The sequence below is a fragment of the Dendrobates tinctorius genome, unplaced genomic scaffold, assembly GCF_039654945.1.
Source record: "Dendrobates tinctorius isolate UK_male_01 unplaced genomic scaffold, ASM3965494v1 ptg000020l, whole genome shotgun sequence".
Lineage (NCBI taxonomy): Eukaryota > Metazoa > Chordata > Amphibia > Anura > Dendrobatidae > Dendrobates > Dendrobates tinctorius.
The window spans coordinates 48512693-48524874 of NW_027361688.1; the positions used below are offsets into that span (position 1 = coordinate 48512693).

Sequence of the window (12182 nt, forward strand, 5' to 3'; positions counted from 1 at the left end):
TCTGATATTCCAGACCGATGATGTTTAAAAGTCTCTTGGTGATTGATGATGTGAGTATACTGTATATAGTTAATCTTTATATATACTTAATCATTATATGTATTCAATCTTTATATGTACTTAACCTTTGCATCTTAAAATATACAAAAGTGTACGCAATCACACTATTCAATCATACTATTCCTTTAATTCCGGACCTTGTAATAAAATTGCGTTATATCGCAAGTAGTAGCCTTCTTTAAAGCCGTATCCGAACCTTAGTGTTAAAATCTTGGCAATACAGTTGTGTCCCTGCATTACCTGCAGGCTACTATTGTGAGCCCTCATGTTTTCAGGCACATGAGAGCTGATCTGATCAGCTGTCATGTGCCCCTAACAGACCTGGGTGTAATCACGATCCACCCGTGGCTGTTAACCTCTTAAATGCTGCTGTCAATTTCCAACGGCAGCAATTATCATGGTCATGTCGGAAATGCGTCACTAATCCCGCCCATCTGCGCGCCCGTCACATGAATTCGAGGTGCCAATCGGTTAGCATGACAACCCGGGGTCCGCAATAGACCCCTGTGGTTGTCATTGCTGATCTGCTAGGTGCGCAACCCTAAGGCCGGCTCTCGTAGCAAATAAGTTCTACTGCAGATAGCAGGGCTGAAGCGAACAGAAGATTGCAGCTTTAAGTCTCCTAAATCAACTATTGAAGCAAGTAAAAAGTAGAAAAAAGTTTTTAAAAATATGAAAAGAATTAAAATAATAAACGTTCAAATCACCCCCTTTTGCCCCATTCAAAATAAAAGAAAAAACAAAAACGCCTGATCTATCAAAATATAAAAATAATGAATTCGATCGGTAAACGGTGTAATGAGAGAAAGAAATCAAAACTCTAGAATTTCTTTGGACGCTGCAACATTGCAATAACAGGCGATCAAAAGATCGTATCTGCACCAATATGGTATCAGTAAAAACGTCAGCTCAGCGCACAAAAAATAAGCCCTCACCCAACCCAAGATCCTAAAAATTGGAAATTCTGCGGGTCTATGAAAATGGCGCCATTGTTTTTTTCTTTTTTTTTTTTTTTTACAAACTTTAGATTTTTTTCACCATTAACCATTGTAAGGTAGCGCTTGACATTAAGGTAGGGGCAGGGCCGGTTTTAGGCAAAGTGGGGCCCTAGGCAAAGTTTAAAATGGGGCCCCAAGTGCTAACATATTGCACATTACACAGAAGCATTTCGGTTGTATTTACATGCGCTGAGATCAGGGCGCTAAATGATCGACAAAATTGAAGAAGTCGTTCAATACTTGTTTCCTGGCCTCTTTCCACCGTCTGAGAAAGAATGATGGGGACAGAATGATCACACACACCCTAACAGATCACCATACAGTTTCATGTTATCAGCAGCACATCTACAGTTTACAGCCCATAGTCCTCCATATAATATAATCTGCCCCATAGTCCTCCATATAGTATAATACACTCCTCAGTTCTCCATATAGTATAATACACTCCTCATAGCCCTCCATATATTAAAATACACTGCTCAGTCCTCCATATAGTATAATACACTCCTCATAGTTCACCATATAGTATTATGCACCGCCATAGTCACCCATGTAGTACAATTCACTTCCCATAGCATAATGCACCCCATAGATCTTCATATAATGTATTCCCCATAGTTCTCGACACAGTATAATGCAGCCCACATATAGTATAATGCAGCCACCCAATAGAGCATAATGCAGCCACCCCACAGAGTATAATGCAGCTCCGCCATACAATATAATGTAACCCCCATAGAATATAATGCAGCCCCCTTCTTATAGTATAATTCAGCCACCCCTTAGAGACTTAGAGAATAATGCAGCTGCCCCAGAGTATAATGCAACCATTCCACAGAATATAATGTAACCCCCCATAGAATATAATGCAGCCCCACCCCCATATAGTATAATGCAGCCCCTCCATAGAATATATGGCAACCCCTTCATAGGATATAATGCAGCCCCTTATATAGTATATTGTAGCCCCTCCATAGAATACAATGTAGCCCTCCTCATTTAGTCTAATGCAGCCCCTATCAAATATAATAAATATAATACCCCCCATAGAATATAATGTAGCCCGAAATAGAATATAATACAGCCCACCTCCCCATAGAATATAATGTAGCCCCCATATTATATAACACAGCCTCCCCTTATAGAATATAATGTAAAATGTACCCCCATGATATATAACACAGCCGCATAGTATATAGCCCAGCACCACATGGTATACAGCCCAGCCCACCATGGTATAAAGCACAGCCCACCATGGTATACAGCACAGCATGGCATATAGCCCACCATGGTATAATACAGCCCAGCATGGTATACAGGCTGTATACCATGCTGGGCTGTATACCACGGTGGGCTGTATAATATAACCCAGCATGGTATACAGCCAACCACGGTATAATACAGCCCAGCATTGTATAATACAGCCCAGCATGATCTAATACAGCCCAGCATGGTATATAGCCCCCCAGAATGGTATAATGCAGCCCAGCATAGTCTAATACAGCCCAGCATGGAATATAGCCCCCCCAAGAATGGTGTAATTCAGCCCAGCAAGGTATATAGCCCCCCAGAATGGTATAATACAGCCCAGCATGGTATAATACAGCCCAGAATGGTATATAACCCACCAGAATGGAATAATACAGCCCATTATAATATTGTAATGTCACGTGTGACAGGATATGAACATAAGGATGAGTGACCTCATGGAGATCAACATCCAACACTGCGGAGACACCATCACATGTTTCTCAACGCAGTGATCTAGAGCAATGCCCCCATCCCTTATGGGAAATATGCAAAAGCATGTAAATCAACAGCCGCGGAGACACCATCACATGTTTCTCAACGCAAGCAATGACTAGCCAGGTCTTTCCCCGGGAAGGAACAACCACGGGAAGGGCAGTCTCCAATAAAGGAAACCACCTATGCCAAAACATGGTATCCATCCACAGACAGCTGTTTCGGGGTATTGCCCCTCATCAGTGTGGAGTAGGAAACTGGCTAGTAGGAGCAATGCCTAGTGAAAGGCTATGAACATAAGGATGAGTGACCTCATGGAGATCAACATCCAACACTGCGGAGACACCATCACATGTTTCTCAACGCAGTGATCTAGAGCAATGCCCCCATCCCTTATGGGAAATATGCAAAAGCATGTAAATCAACAGCCGCGGAGACACCATCACATGTTTCTCAACGCAAGCAATGACTAGCCAGGTCTTTCCCCGGGAAGGAACAACCACGGGAAGGGCAGTCTCCAATAAAGGAAACCACCTATGCCAAAACATGGTATCCATCCACAGACAGCTGTTTCGGGGTATTGCCCCTCATCAGTGTGGAGTAGGAAACTGGCTAGTAGGAGCAATGCCTAGTGAAAGGCTATGAACATAAGGATGAGTGACCTCATGGAGATCAACATCCAACACTGCGGAGACACAATCACATGTTTCTCAACGCAGTGATCTAGAGCAATGCCCCCATCCCTTATGGGAAATATGCAAAAGCATGTAAATCAACAGCCGCGGAGACACCATCACATGTTTCTCAACGCAAGCAATGACTAGCCAGGTCTTTCCCCGGGAAGGAACAACCACGGGAAGGGCAGTCTCCAATAAAGGAAACCACCTATGCCAAAACATGGTATCCATCCACAGACAGCTGTTTCGGGGTATTGCCCCTCATCAGTGTGGAGTAGGAAACTGGCTAGTAGGAGCAATGCCTAGTGAAAGGCTATGAACATAAGGATGAGTGATAATAGTGATAGTGATAATGTAATGTCACGTGTTGTAAGAGAATGGTCAGTCATAATATACTGAGCGGCCATGTTGTCTCTAGCAGCCATTTTGTTGAAAGTTAGAGAAGATTCAACTTTTACAAAAGAGCTGATAAAATGTATTAAATGGAGGATGGAAAATGAGATCATGTCTCCTAGCAACCTCAGCCGATGTGCGTAGAGGAAGATTGGATCAATCAATAGGGTCACAGGTTACCAAAAATATGTTCAGTATGCTTATACGTGATAGTGTGGTAGCGAAGAGTAGAGTAGTTAAAATGTCAGGATGTAAGAATTTAGGGACCTAGACTGGAGACAATGATAAGATTTTAGGACAGTAGCCATAGATACCAATGACTTATGGGTTTTAGTGTTGCTTGAAGAAATGGTAATTAATATCTTCATATTATGTCATTATATTCTCTTTTCTAAACCACGTTTCTGTAGATTACCATGAAAACGCCTTAGAATTATAATGTTAACGCCCTCTGCGGCAAAATGCAGCTTTCTTTGTTCTGATAATGTATAAGAAGCCCCTGTTACTGTCGATCGGGGCCATTCCATCGCCATCATGCCACTGTGCCTGACCATGGCCAGGGCACAGAGCCTTACCATCGCCAGACTTCCTAGCAAATCTCTGCCTGTCTGAATTCCTGTTTTTGCCCGCATATTCCAGCTCCTCTGTTATTCTGTATCTGTTTTGCCGTGTATCTCCGAATAAACTTCGACCTCAGCTTGATAAGAGATCGTCTGTGGAACTTCTTCCCGACTCTTCCAGCTCTCAGTAGGACTTTTTCTTACAAGTGGCGATTGCCAGCCAGGAGGAGCAGCTCCAGAGAGTGGCCTCCAGAAGAACCTTTGTGGAAGAAGCCGCAGATGAGGGCTTGGAGGTGGGAAGAGGAAGAGAAAAAATAAAAGAAACGCGTATGGCCATACGTTAAACCGGTCAAAGGAAGCCAGCCTGAAGGAGAACCTCTCGTAATCGCTCTGAAACCGCCTGCCCGATTTTTTTATAATAAAACCACGGACAAAGAAAAAGACTATAAAAAGATGAGTAACTAAGAAGAAGCTATCTACAAGGACGTGAGAATTTGTTGTGCCGGGTAGCAAGAAGCTTTAAAAGGGCGTGGGGAGACGCCTGGCAAGCTAACGAGTGAGGCTGGAATCACGGCTGCACCTCTTTTGATATCTGGTCGACCCAGCCTGCAGGAGGTCTTCCATTCGAGAGAGGTGTGAGTATCTAACTTTGCTTAAATTGCATTTGTTGATACTAGGACAGAGTAAAACTCGTCCTTGTAGACCACTGTAAATATGGAGTGGTTACGGAAGCAGGCAGAGAAATATGCTGGCACACCCCAGCTGGAGGGGGTTAATGTGGAAACCACGTGGTTAAATTGTATGCGATGGTTTACCACAGAGAACAGGGAACTAGATAGAAAAAATTCGCTAGGTTAAGCTAATAGCCAAGTAGTGGCTTTGTGTAAGACAGTCATAACTTTTGATCAGGCTCTTGATAGGTAGCTTACACAGCAATATGTTAACATGATCACCCGGGGAGGGGCAGCGTATAGGGAGAGATCAGAACAGCTGAGCGAGATGCTGGAGCTAGCAGCGAAGCACAGAGAGGAGGGGTGAGAGCAGCAGCAGCTGAGAGCAGTTATGTCACAGATGGACACTGCAGCTTCGAAACACAGTGCTGATGTAAATACACTTGTAGACTGGAGAAGAGTTAGGAGAATGAGTGAAGTAGTACATAACAAGATATAGTGTCCCAACAGCTCCAGCTTATGCAGATACAGTTGAGGAAAGATATATTGTCCCAACAGCTTCAGCACATGCAGACCCTAGGTTAGGTGTGAAGCTGCTTCAACCCCGAGAAAAATATCCCTGACCAAATGTTCCTGATCCATCTTAAATTTATAAAAAAATTTGCCTAATTGGGAGGAAAGTGTTTTGTTAGGACGATGCAGTCCGAGGTGAAGGGTGATGAGTCCAATGTTTTTGCATGCCATTCACCTCGGGGTGTATCTGTTGATTAGGGGAGGCCAGGAGTTCCGGGGGGGTATGCGCAGCTGCCGAGAATGGGCAGGTCCCGTTCGGCAGAGCCCCCACAGGATCCTATGAGAGGTCCCCCCTTGTGTTATTTTCGTGGACATTTAGGACATGTTAGACGTTTTTGTCCCAACCTTGAGCCAGGGATTGCTCCTCAAGAACCCCGGGCACCATTTAACCCCCAACAGACTCGGGAGTTCTCTAGACCACCTTTCGGAGTTAGACCTCCGTATCCAGCAGTGAATGACCCTAGGCAGTATCAGCATCAGCAGTACAACGGTCTTCAAATGGTTAACCCAGTCTCACAGGAGCCTTCTGCTCCTGCTCCCTCCCCAATAGCTTTCACTCATCCACGCCCGGAGGTCCATGCTATTCAGGGAGGGGTCACTCCTCCTCGTCCCTATGCTCCGCTGATTAAGGAGCTGCGGGAACATGAGGACCGGACCCTGACCAAGGATCTCTTTGGGGCGGAGGTGGCAGCTGTTGGACGGAAGCCGTGTCCAGATGGGGATGATGGATTTTTCGGGCTTCCCATGACAGGTAACACTGATTGATGGAGTGTTCCCCCTGTTCCCCTCACCCTCCTTGCTCCCCTTTCCCTGGGCAGGGACGGTAGACCTTATGTCAGAGGGAGAATAGAGGGGCTGCCTTGGGAAGACATCCTCATCGATACAGGAGCCTCAGTTTCAATAACACGACACAAATTGCAGTCACCCCCTGGACTGCCTGAAACTACAACTTTGGTAGGATTCGAAGGATCCTGTATTGAGGCGGTAAAAAGTCGTACAGTAAACCTGAGATTTCAGGACACAGGGGGATCGAAGCAAAGGGGTCTTCGATGCGCTTTTTGGGTAAACCCACAGTTACGGTACACTATTTTGGGAACTGATATTTTGGGAGCAATGGGAATTGTTGTTGATTTATGTAACAAAGTCTTGTGGCGGAAGAAAGAAGCCACTATCTGTTCTGTAATTGTCCCTGTAGAGGAGGAGAGTCATAAATTACCCATTGCTAGCTTCGGATTAGGTGCTAATGAAAATGTTGAAAACACTGACAATGATGCTTTAAAGAATGAATTGAAGCAAAAGTTCCCTGAATTGTGGATCTCAAAGAAAACTGATTGTGGGTTAATGCAAACTCAGGTTAAAATTGATGGTGAAAAACTGCCACCTTTCCAGCGTCAGTACCGTATTCCGGAGGACGCAATCCCTTACATAAGGGTAGCAGTCAGTGAATTGGAGAAACAAGGTGTTGTTGTGAAAGGTAATTCTCCATGTAACAGTCCTATTCTACCTGTAAAAAAGGAAGATGGCAGTTTTCGAATGGTAGTAGACCTGAGACTTGTAAATAAGTACACTCCCTCAGCTGCTCACCTTGTGGCATCTGTCCCTGAAGTTATGTCGCAGCTGAGGAGTGATTGTAAGGTATTTTCTTGTTTGGATATTGCAAATGGCTTTTTCTCAGTACCCCTAACACCTGAATCTGCACTCCGCTTCGCACGCGGTTGCCCATGGGATTTCACAGTTCTCCTGTGTATTTCCATCAGGCATTGGCTCAGATGTTAGAATCCCTTGGTTACGGAGACAAAGTCTTACAGTATGGGGATGATTTATTGATTCAAACTGTCGATGAATGTGAACACAGAGAAACCCTTGAAAATGTTTGTCAGGCTTTACAAGAGGCAGGACTCAAAATGAGTCTAGATAAAGTACAATTGATGAAATCAGAGGTTACATTTCTGGGTGTGTCTGTCTCAGCAGAAGGAAAGAAGCCCATGCATGATAGGGTTAAAGCTATTCAGGCTGTCCCCATACCAACTAACATTACTGAACTCAGAAAATTTTTGGGTCTTATTAATTTTTCCAGAGAATTCATTGAAGATTTTGCTTATTTGGCTAAACCACTGTATGATTTATTGAAAAATGTTGATAATGACCTTGACCCTGTTAATGTAGAGGGAACCGCCTTACAGGCTTTTGAGTGATTGAAGCGCGCCCTTACGGCAGCTGCTGCATTGATTAACCCTGACCCTTCCCAGCCTTTCTACATTCAGACTCACACCGGTGATATCTCTATTTCTTCAGTGCTCCTTCAAAAATGGCCCAAAGAAAGCCCCGAGGTATCTAGTCAGTTGTATGCCTTAGGTTATTATTCTAGGTTGCTTACCCCCGTGGAAAAAGGATTCACTCAGTGTATGAAGCACCTACTGGGCGTGCACTGGACTATGAATCAAGTGAAGCATATAGTGGGATTTGCTCCCTTAATTCTACAAACCCCGCATGTCACTTTAAAAACTTTGCTGAAGGGAAAAGCTTCAGGTATCAATTCACAGAGAATGGCCCAATGGATCATTGATTTTGAGACTAGAGACTTACAAGTTGAGGTGGGTGAGAAATATCACTTAGCCCAGATGATGCAGTATGCAGGAAAAAGTCACAATTGTCAAATTGAACAGGCTAATGTTACTCCCTCTCCCTTCCGAGCAGATTTTCAAGAGGGAATCCCCTGTGCCTTTATTGACGGAGCTTGCTATTGGCATGAGGGGCATTACGTCACAGGCTTCGCTGTGTGGTTTCCAGCTAAGCCATTGCTGCTGCAGTATAAACTCCCTGGTCATTTCTCCGCTCAAAGAGCTGAGTTGGAAGCAGCTCTACAGGTCATTCTCGTGTGTCCAGAGCCAATGAATATCTTCAGTGATAGCGCATATGTCGTGTCGTCACTCACTCTATATCTTAATGTATGGGCCCTTAGGGGGATGGTTGATTCTCAGAACAAGCCCTTGCAGCATGCAGACATTCTAAAACAAATTGAGCAACGGGGTAAAGAATTCCCAAAATTATGGTCCTTCTGCAAAATTAAAGGACACCAAAGGCTAATTCCTGACCCTCACATCCTTGGCAATGCATATGTAGATCACGCAGCCAGGGAAGCTGCACTCACAGGCGAGGACAAATATCCCCAAGAAGTCATCGCTGCAGTTACTAAAAAAACCCTGAGAGCCCCCCCCTTGTTTATTCTTCTCTTCAATATCTCGTAAAAGCACAGGAGAAGGATGGAGACTCATCTCTGTTCAATTCCCTTGAGTCCCTGCCCATTGAGGGGGAGTGCTTGTACTACAAACGGGTTAATGATAGACTTGTGCCTTATATTCCAACTACAATGATTAAGTCTTTGCTCAAATTTCAAGCTACAAAGTTGTTAAAATGGTTCATATCAATCAGTGTAGACTTCTTAATTATTTTACTGAGATTTCTGGTAAGGACTGATACTCCGCTTTTTTTTTCTATTTCCTCCAGGTCAGCTGAAGATTTTCATATTCGACTCCTGGGACTGTGAACCTATTGGATGATCAGGAGAAGATGTTTCACACTATACAGTGGGACTCTGATAGTGTGAGAGGGGGAGAAGATCAGGAAAATCCAGAAGACAAAGAATGAGAAGAAATAGACCAAAAGACTTGACTATTGTGCAACTTATTTTTTTTCGGGACTATTTGAATTATTTTTTTATTATGTGTTTGTTCTATTTTTAGGGACTTTTGCCTTACACACACACGTGCATAAAGTGCTGAATTACCTCCATATTCTTATTTTCAATAATTCACCCATGAATATTACAGTCCTGTATGTTGTACTCTGGATAGAGTACAAGAGGGGGACTTGTAAGAGAATGGTCAGTCATAATATACTGAGCGGCCATGTTGTCTCTAGCAGCCATTTTGTTGAAAGTTAGAGAAGATTCAACTTTTACAAAAGAGCTGATAAAATGTATTAAATGGAGGATGGAAAATGAGATCATGTCTCCTAGCAACCTCAGCCGATGTGCGTAGAGGAAGATTGGATCAATCAATAGGGTCACAGGTTACCAAATATATGGTCAGTATGCTTATACGTGATAGTGTGGTAGCGAAGAGTAGAGTAGTTAAAATGTCAGGATGTAAGAATTTAGGGACCTAGACTGGAGACAATGATAAGATTTTAGGACAGTAGCCATAGATACCAATGACTTATGGGTTTTAGTGTTGCTTGAAGAAATGGTAATTAATATCTTCGTATTATGTCATTATATTTTCTTTTCTAAACCACGTTTCTGTAGATTACCATGAAAACGCCTTAGAATTATAATGTTAACGCCCTCTGCGGCAAAATGCAGCTTTCTTTGTTCTGATAATGTATAAGAAGCCCCTGTTACTGTCGATCGGGGCCATTCCATCGCCATCATGCCACTGTGCCTCACCATGGCCAGGGCACAGAGCCTTACCATCGCCAGACTTCCTAGCAAATCTCTGCCTGTCTGAATTCCTGTTTTTGCCCGCATATTCCAGCTCCTCTGTTATTCTGTATCTGTTTTGCCGTGTATCTCCGAATAAACCTTCAACCTCAGCTTGATAAGAGATCGTCTGTGGAACTTCTTCCCGACTCTTCCAGCTCTCAGTAGGACTTTTTCTTACAGTGTGACAGGATACACCGCCTCCAGCAGGGTGTATTTCTATAACACCCGTGAACCTGGATACACCGCCTACAGCAGGGCGAATTTAAACAGAGTTAAGGGAAACACCGGGGAAACCATTACGATGGAGGGCCCTGCAATAGGAAAAGGGGACGTGGAGACCTCTTGCACTCCCCTTATTCAGTGTCCCTACACTCCTGACGATCCCTAGGCAGGTTCCGCACCTGGTGACGAGCTGGATACTTCAAATCCCTAGCTTGCCCTGCACCTATCACTGAACTGGACGGTGCAGAAACTAATCCCACCACTGCACTAATACACACACAAGGAAAGTCACAAACAGGGAAAAACACCACTTAACTTTCTCTGTTGCTATTGCTCCCAGCAATAGAGTACAAAACTAAAGTTCAGCTTCACCCCTGAAGCTCGACACCTGATTTCAGCTTCCGCCTGAAGCAATTATGCCAGAGCTCCCCTAAGCTACCACGAACTCCTCTCTGCAGTTCCTTCCTTCACCAGACTTGGTTGGAAATGAGCAATATCACCAACAGTAAGTGAGACCACCTGCAACTCCTTTATAGGTAGGAGCCAGGGAATCACACCTGCTTTATAATCACGTGCAATAACACTAGCGGCCACCGGGGGCAACTAAACTAAAGTAACCAGAGTGCAATGACCCTAACAGCCACTGGGGGCAAAACTAGAACTAAAACAACCACAGTGTAAGGACCCTAATGGCCAACAGGGGTAAACAGCTTAAAGGAAAAAAAAAGGTCACTTGTGCAAAATCTGTCATCATCCAACCTGGATCATGACAGCACTCTCCCTCAATGAAGGGCCTCTGGACCCTCAAGACCACTCTTCACAAAAAAAACACCTACAGTGGGGACGCCCAGATCCAGAGTTCACCCCAACAACTACCTGAACTTCAGGTTTATGACAAACGAGCACCGCTGGTATTGGCAATGTATGTTCTGGAGGCACCACCCATCTCCAAAGCGCCGATCTGGGGAACGATTGGTGTATGTGCAAGTTTGTGGGTAACTCCAGCTGGTAATTCTCGGGGCTGATGATGGCCGATACCAAATATGGCCCAATCACCTGAGAATTCCAGACTCACACGACACATTTCCACTGGATGTTTTTGGTGGCCACCCAAACATGCTCGTTCACACACAGGTCCGGACCAGAACATTTATTGCCACACATTCATTTGTCATAATACGGAGATGTTGTGAGTTCATTCTCACCAGTTGTGAGTTCCCCTTCTAGACTCCCTCTGATGGTGACGGGAGGTGGTGCGGCTGGTTTGATCGGTGGAAATCTGCCACCTGAGAATGAGGATGATGATTGGATCTCAGGTTTCTCAGATTGGATTTATGACAGCCGACGCCGTATTCAGTTGCTGGTGATTCCTTCTGGCTTGTCAGCTCTTGGTTTTCACCTATGTTCCAGTCATCTAAAGCTAAGTTTTTCTGCTAATGTTCACACTTGATTTTGTTGGTCTATTCAGCTTTTTGTGTGGTCTGGCAGTCCCGGCTAGGGGCTGAGCTGAATTTGCACTCTTATTTATCAGTATTTTGCCAATTGGCTTTTTGTCCCTTACTGGATCGGTCTCTTTTTGCTCTGTCTCAGAATATTCCAGAGTGCTGATATAGTGGGAGAAGTCTAGTGACTTCAGGGTTAATTTTGCTATCAGAAGTGTTGGACATTATTTTTGTAGGGTTTTTTGCAGGTTGCAGACAGTGACTTGCCTTTCCTTTCCTGTCTAGTTAGTTTGGGCCCCATCATTTGCTCAGCCTATTTTCCTGCCTGTGTTTGTGCCTTCATCTTGTTTCACCGTGAAT

The 12182-nt window shown here is 44.2% G+C and overlaps 1 long non-coding RNA gene across 1 annotated transcript; it reads left to right on the forward strand.

The window, feature by feature from the left end:
* The first annotated feature begins 3975 nt into the window (after positions 1-3975).
* LOC141083658 (uncharacterized) lies at positions 3976-10277 on the forward strand. Its single transcript, XR_012230782.1, has 2 exons — positions 3976-6426; positions 9183-10277. It is a non-coding gene; the product is annotated as an uncharacterized lncRNA (long non-coding RNA).
* Positions 10278-12182: the final 1905 nt, after the last annotated feature.